The sequence below is a fragment of the Lactuca virosa genome, chromosome 1, assembly GCF_052849685.1.
Source record: "Lactuca virosa cultivar CGN04683 chromosome 1, Lactuca_virosa_CGN04683_v6, whole genome shotgun sequence".
In the NCBI taxonomy this organism is placed as follows: Eukaryota; Viridiplantae; Streptophyta; class Magnoliopsida; order Asterales; family Asteraceae; genus Lactuca; species Lactuca virosa.
This window is the reverse complement of record NC_136426.1, coordinates 322,343,761-322,351,631: the sequence shown is the minus strand read 5'-3', so window position 1 is coordinate 322,351,631 and position 7,871 is coordinate 322,343,761. Positions and strand designations below refer to the sequence as shown.

At 32.5% G+C, this 7,871-nt stretch overlaps 1 long non-coding RNA gene across 2 annotated transcripts; it reads left to right on the top strand.

Moving 5' to 3' along the window:
* The first annotated feature begins 204 nt into the window (after nt 1–204).
* LOC145110246 (uncharacterized) lies at nt 205–1,403 on the top strand. 2 transcript variants are annotated; one of them, XR_013709639.1, is made up of 3 exons: nt 205–500; nt 917–1,008; nt 1,150–1,403. It is a non-coding gene; the product is annotated as an uncharacterized LOC145110246 (long non-coding RNA). The 2 variants fall into 2 exon arrangements; XR_013709633.1 differs by lacking the exon at nt 205–500 and having other exon boundaries at nt 827–1,008.
* The last annotated feature ends 6,468 nt before the right edge of the window (nt 1,404–7,871 follow it).

Sequence of the window (7,871 nt, the reverse complement as noted above, 5' to 3'; positions counted from 1 at the left end):
TTTTTGACAAATGACAATTTCGTAAACATAGAAAGGGATGAATATGTTCCTCTATTTTTGGATGTAAGGAATCTTAAAGATCATGTATTTATTTGTTGTCATCTTTACTTGAAATTTTATAATCAATTCATAAAGTAACTAAATAAACGTTATTATTATTTGTTATTTCTATTTTTTAGTATTAGTTGTTATTTGTTAGTTTTAATTGTTAAATGATTATGGTAGTTTTGTTATAGAATTTAATTGGAAATGCGAATCAGATATTTGTTAGAGTTTATCTGATTTAATTTTCAAATAGTTGGGATTTTTGTTACATATACATACATACATATATACACATCTAATTCTTTCATCTTTATTTTTTTTCCACTCATATATACTAGATCTCATATTTTTGAAGGTAACAGGTCCTACAACTGATACTTTTTTCTTTGAAAATGTAGACTCATAGAAGGAAGCTATGATTGACCCTGAACCTGAGCCTGAATTCAACAACATAAGTGTGTTTTTTCCTGGAATTTCTCATATGGAATCTTTGTGTATTAACCTTTATTTATTCTGTCATGTACATGGCCATTCCCTTTATCCTCCCGTTCTTCATTTTGTTTAGAAAAAAATTGCAGCCTGAATTCAACAACATAAGTGTGTTTTTTCCTGGAATTTCTCATGTGGAATCTTTGTGTATTAACCTTTATTTATTCTGTCATGTACATGGCCATTCCCTTTATCCTCCCGTTCTTCATTTTGTTTAGAAAAAAATTGCATTTTACTTTCTTTTGTTATTGAAGAATTACTTGAGAAATATGTTGAATTGTTGTTGTTCTATTATTGTTAAACTTATATAGCTGAAAATTGTTATTTATTTGTTTATTTTCCTTCTAAAACACTAAAAAAGTTAACGGTTTGCGCCTTGCAGTGTGAACGCGGGTCTGCTAGATGTCACCCGTTTAGGCAATTGAAGAGTTGTGCAAATCTCAGCTGGGTTCATAATTTTCTTTTCGGTTCTTGGTATTTTCATTTCCATTTTTACCCTTTTATATCTTTTTTAAAGTATCATATTCCTAAACTTTTGGAACTATAATTTTAATTATAATTTAATCTATGAAAGTTAATTTTATTTTTGTTTCTTTTTGTGGTTAAAATTTATAGGGAACTAAAAGCAAGGTTAAAGAGTGTGCATGGTAAGAAGGAATTGGTTTGATGGTTTAAAGGTTTTATCCAAATTTAAGAGGTTGTTGAAGGTGTCGACTTGATAGTTGGAAAAGAACTTAAAGGAGGCCAGTCTATAAATTGTGTTTTTTTTTTTTTTAAAAATTCTTTTTTGTGTCTTTATGGAGGTAAGTGAAAAAGGATTATGATCACATGAAGAAAGTAAATTATTTTAAGGATAATTGTTGTTAGTATCAATGGATATGGATGATGACTATAATGATGAAATATTAACAAAATATTTATATGACACATGATTATTCTTAGAGGAACCTTTGGTAAAAAAAAGATAGTCAGGTCTTTATGCGGTTAAATTGGGTTCATGTGAGGTACTCACTTTATTTGGCAACATTTTACCTGTTCAAGACATAGTTGTTGGAGATAGATTTTACCTATTCAAGACATCAGTATACAACACAAGAGATAGTTGTTGGATTAAATTCAGAATTTGTACTTCTTAGAGATGGATTATGGGGATTGTTGTTTGAAGAGAATGTGATAGCTAAGGTCGAAAATCATAAGCCTATCTTAATATCCTCCAAAACCATCCATAAGAAGCACCAGATGCCAAAAATGATCATATACACTGCCTACCGATCTCCCCTTTGCAAAAGAAAGAGGGGTGGGGTCAAGCATGCTTATCCTGATGATATACTTGCCCCAGTTTTGAAGGTAAATGATTTCAACTTGTGTTCTATTGTTCATTTGAAAAATCTTGTACAACTTTTTCATTGTTTTGTTGTAATTTCTCAGGCATTGATAGAAAAAACAAATATTAATCCAGCTGAAGTTAGAGACACTGTTGTTGGATCAGTATTCGGGCCAGGCTCCCAAAGAGCAACTGAATGCACGATGGCTTCTTTCTATGCCGGCTTTCCTGGTACTCCATGTTTACTTTCCAAACAGGGAGAATTCAATTTTGTCATGTTCTTTTAAACTCCATGTTTGATGATAGAAGGAACCCATGGAAATGATCCTCCACCCATCTGTACTTGCTAATTACATTCTCCCTTTCCTTTTTTTTTCTTACATTCTTTCGTTTGCTTTTGTTGAATAAAAAATCTATTTTTTTTGCTTTAAAATGCTAACGACATTATATATTTGGTAGATAAAGCATAGGAAAAAGGAGGGACTAAGTATGGGAAAAAACTGAAACATAAAAAGGTTCACTTATGAATCCATACAGTTTTTTTTTAACTTTTTATACAAAATATCTTTTGCTATGGATTATATAAGGTAAAATTCTAATTATGATGCCTTTATAGTTAGAAATTTTTTATTCTAACATTTTTGGACCAAACTGACCCTACATACTGTTTCTATACTTAAAAAATTTAATTTTAAGTTTTTTTGGACCAAACTGCCCCTGCATATTGTTTTTAAACCTAAAAAAAATTATTTTAACAGTTTTGGACCAAACTACCCCTGCTTACTATTTTTATAGCTAATTTTTTTTTTGGTTTTAACAGTTTTGGATCGAAATGCCCCTGCATAATGTTTTTATACTTAAAAAAATTTGAATTTAACAATTTTGGATGAAACTGGCCTTACTAGGAGTGTTGATCGGAAAAATGATGAAACAGACCAAACTGCTCGTTATTTTACAAGAGGTTTTGGTCTTACTCTCATTTTTTCCATTTGGAGCAGTAATAAGAAGAAGACATTGATGTGGTTAGCTTTTTTTTTAATCAAATTGATGTTATGGTGCTCAGATTAATATAAAGCTTCTATTCTTCTTTCAAATATCTATAATTTTTCATGTGATTTTTTATGATTGATACAGATGATTTAAATAACCTTCCTGCTGCCTTGCTCCACGTTTGAACCAGATGCCCTGTTAAGGTTGGTTTACACGATTCCTAGATATATTAACAGAGAGTGTGACAACTATTAATTAATTAAAAAATAAAAAAAATCTTTGAACAGTTGGGACATTTTTTATTTTTGATGCTATTGTAGAGGTATTTTTATGCATTTACGGTATTATAAAAATGAAAAATTGTTGAATAATTTGATTAAAAACGATATATTACAATCGTATGTATGTATGATTTATATTCATTAAAAAAATATTAATATTACGAACAATGATAACACATACTCTAGATTTTATAGATCGTTGTGTATTTAGGTGAGATGGCGGGGGTACGTGTGGTTGAAAGAAGAGAAAACAAAACACTTGCAGCAACAGATGAAAGAAGGTTGTTAATATGAACAATTAATAGTTGAAAGTATATTCTTATTTGAAAATAGTTTTTAAATTAACGGAAGCCATTCTAACTTTAAGTAACACATCTTTATGCAAGGTAACTCTCATTGCAGTCCGGATTAATTCTTTGGATTTGGAGCTATAATTGCAAGGTTGCAACATTTTTTATTTTTTGCTAAATCTTAAACAAATACTACCATTTTGTTTTTTATAGACCTCCAACTACAACTACTCATTTTTAATAATTGTTTGTTTTAATATTGCATGTGACATGGAAGCATTTGAATAATTGCGGTAAATAGCAACATACTTTGAATTTTCATGTTTTTCTTCTGTTTTTTTTTTTCATTTTCCTTTGACAAAACTTCAAAAATGGTCCCTGTGGTTTCTGAAAATATCAAGTTTAGTCCCTAATTTCAAAAAACTTCACAGATGGTCCATGTGGTTTCAAAACTTCTAACAAATGGTCCTTTTTTGCTAACTCCGTTAGCTTTTGGCCGTTAAGTGAAGGGCATTTCTGTCATTTCACTATTACAGGGACCATTTATGAAGTTTTGCCTTATTAAAAAAAATAAAAAATATATAATTATTTAATATAGAAGGGTCCTCTCTCTCTCTCTCTCTCTCTCTCTCTCTCTCTCTCTCTCTCTCTCTCTCCTGCCTGGTCATTTGCATTTGCATCTTTAGAAGCCAAGTAATTATCGCATTGTTCATATACCTAAATTCAACTTACCCACCCACCCATATCTCTCGCACACACATATACACTCGCATGACCTTCGATCTACCATATTTACTGGTCCTGCTAGCCCTTTCTTTTCCTCTCCAACAAGCTTCAAACTCCAAAATTTCAAATCTGATGTTTATGGTGTGGTGTTCGTCTCATTATGCCTAATTGGAATCTAAATCTCGTTGATTTGTTCCGCCAAAGCTCACCCACTTGCGATATCACCGTCACCCCTTTGTTGCCATACTGCTAGATGAATTCAGTTCGTGATTTGGAAATGCTCAACAATGGATTCCGCCAACAGGTGGATTCAGTTCAAGTGTGACGTCCCGGATCGGACCTGAGATGGATCGAGTCTGGCTAAGCGAAATGCTCGTCTCGTGATGCCTGCTCGAATTTAAAGGCCACCGAGGAGAACAAGGCTCGTATCTTGTCGAAGTTTCCGAATTTGGAGATTATTGTTATGAAATCATTGAGTCAAGAAGAACATAAATCGAAGCAGATCTCTACAAGAATCAAACCCAATTGAAGAAGTCGATGACTGCTATAGGTTTCAGACATTATGGGTATAAACCCACTTGATTGGGCGCCTAGGTGGTCATTGTTTCATTCATAGAGGTGAGCGGTTTGTTGATTTTGTATCAAAAGTGTGGGTAGTCAGTCGGAGATGATATGGTGGACCTAGGAGGAACTGCCAACAAGTGAGCAGTACACATCAATGTCGACTATTACCATGGTATCCTTCATTTTCCAGAATTTGGTTGTAAACTGTGAATCTGAAATTAATCTTTCTTATGTTATCGATTGGAATTACTATCTTGTTATCATCAATCAACTTTAGATCTTGGTTGAACTTGTTCATTATCGTCGCTTTTAGGATTTTTGTTTTTCCTCCCCTCATATCGTTCATTTTCCAGAATTTGTCATATTCAAGTTTGTTTAGATCATTTGGATCTTGATTAATGGCTTTCAATTTGTTGTCAGTGTCTATAGTAGTATCGATTTGGATGTTGGACTTGATTGTAGTTCATTTTGAGAAAAAAATTTGGAACGACACGGTACTTTGATACCCTGTGTTTGATTTGAAGTTCTTGTTTGTGTTTAATGGGTTGAATCGAAGAGGCCATGTTACTATGGAACAAATTTCACTATGTTGATTCGATGATGGTTTGAAATATGGTATAGAATTTGCAGGTCAAGGAAGAATAAGTTGAATTTATGTGTGTATGTGTGTGTGAGAGAGAGAGAGGGGACCATTATATATTAAAATAACTATTTTTTCAGTTTTCTTTTTTTTGAGATAACAAAAACTCATATATGGTCCCTGTAATAGTGAAATGACAGAAATGCCCTTCACTTAACGGCCAAAAGCTAACGGAGTTAGCGAAAAGGACAATTTGTTAAAAGTTTTGAAACCATAGGGACCATCTGTGAGGTTTTTTGAAATTAGGGACTAAACTTGATATTTTCAGAAACCACAGGGACAATTTTTGAATTTTTGTCTTTTCCTTTTTATGTTTTTTTTCCAAAAATCTAACTACATTGCCATTAGGTACATTTTCTATTTTTTGTACTAAAATGCCCTAAATAACACTGTACTTTGAAGTTGTACCTATTTTTCTTTTTCTGTTTTTTGCATTGTCATTTTGGTGACTTTTCCATTTTTACGTTATAGATGCAGTGAATAGCACTATACTTCAAATTTAAAAATCTTTCCTGTTTTTATTGAATTTTTTTCCCGTAAAACTTTCGATCGTATCTGTTTAGCTCCATGCCCCGCAACGCGGGGCTCCTCATCTAGTTAATGACAAAATCTAAATGTATTATATAAGTTATTTAAAACTGTTTGATATCCTATGTTTGTACCGTGCAATAAACAAGAGAACACTGATAACAAAAATTATAAAGACAAGTCCAATAAATCTTACAATTGAACAAAATTCACCATTCCAATAAAAGTGGTGAGATGTGTCATCGCTAAGATCCCAGATGTTGTCATAGATGCCTTTAGCGGCAACATATCGCTGCTAATGAGTTGTCGTTGCTTCTTCACCACTATTACATATGTGTCGTTGCAGATAGTGTCGTTCATCTTGTCGCCACTAAAGCTATTTTTTTAATATAACAACCATTATTATACTATGTATATAAATTATTGTTTAAATGTATAAAACGACATCTAAATTGTGAAATTATTTAAATGTATTAAAATGGTATATAAATTGCAGAAATGTAGAATCCACAATATAATAAAAAATTATTGATAAAAAATCATTTGTTACACGAACTTAAAATATTAACCAAACATAAAATTAAACATAACACAGTATGACTCGCCATCTTCGGGCCCCTCATTCTCCTCATCATTACCCTCGGTATCATTTTGTTTCGACAACAATTAAAACGAGTTTGCAAGTTCTACGCTCTATTTCAGGTTTTTAATAATAACATCAATAGGATTCTTCGGCTACAAAATAAATATGTACATTTATATATCAAACTACCAAACTAACAATTACTAAAATATCAATATAAATCAAATTATAAATTACCAACATACCAAATTACCAAAATTTCAACATAAACCAATGTACCAAACTAATATATAAAATCACTAAAACAATGTCTTCATCAACATAAAAGTGGTTTTCATCACTTTTTCCTTCCTCAAAGGGTGACAATGTCGATTGTCTTTTCTTATAATTTTGCTCTTACTTTTTTCGTTGTTTCATTCATTTCTTGTTGCCACAACGACGATCTCATTGTCTATAAGGCTAGGCGGTATGGGGAAGAAACTCACGTGTGATGGCCTACGTGGCATGGCTACCCAAGCGTGAACATCACCCCAATGGTGCGTGGGTGGCTTATGACGTAATATCGGAGATGCAAGAAGACATCCAATGAGGGAGTAGCTTTGCAAACGACCAATAGGATTCGTTTATTCCAAACAGTCAAATGGTCGTTGTTCTCGAAAGAAGCTGCCGAAAATCCTTCTATGTTTGTCGGAAAAAAGAATTAAAGGTGTAGAAAATGAGAAAGAAGAAGAAGAAAAGATGACGTTGGGATTGTTGCAAATGAGATTGTTGCAAATGAGAATGAAAGTGGGAAATAGGGTTTAAATTAAAAAGGTTGTGCTTAACTAATTTTAAGTGGGCTAGGCATATTTTTAAACTTGGTTTTGGTAATATGGAGTAATCCAAATAAATTATTTCAAATTTAACGAGCAAAACTCAATATACTCATATCCTAATAACTAAAATTCAATAAAAATATGAGTTATTAACTAAACTAACTCATATAATGTAGCGTACTAATTTTCAACAAAATATTTTCTTTTTTAAAACATAAATAGAATAACTCCACCCCCCCCCCCTTCCCCCTTTTCATTAAAAGATCATAGTCTTAAATTCATAAAACATACACGATAGTTTAGCGGAAGTCTAAAACATAATTATTTTTTCGATGCGAGTATAGTCACACTGGGGCTTTCCCCCGATCAGAGGAACAACCTGAAAAGCATTTAATTAACAACTGTAAACCAAAGCTTACTGAGTTTCTCAAAATACCACATACCACAATATACATACAATTCATACAACAAATGACCTTCAACACAAAGCTGGTTCGCCCCTGTAACCTTCGCAATAAACTAGTCCGCCCCTTTGGCTTTTAGCATAACGTTGGTATGCCTGAGTATCTTGGCCTTCAGCACAAAGATGGACCGCC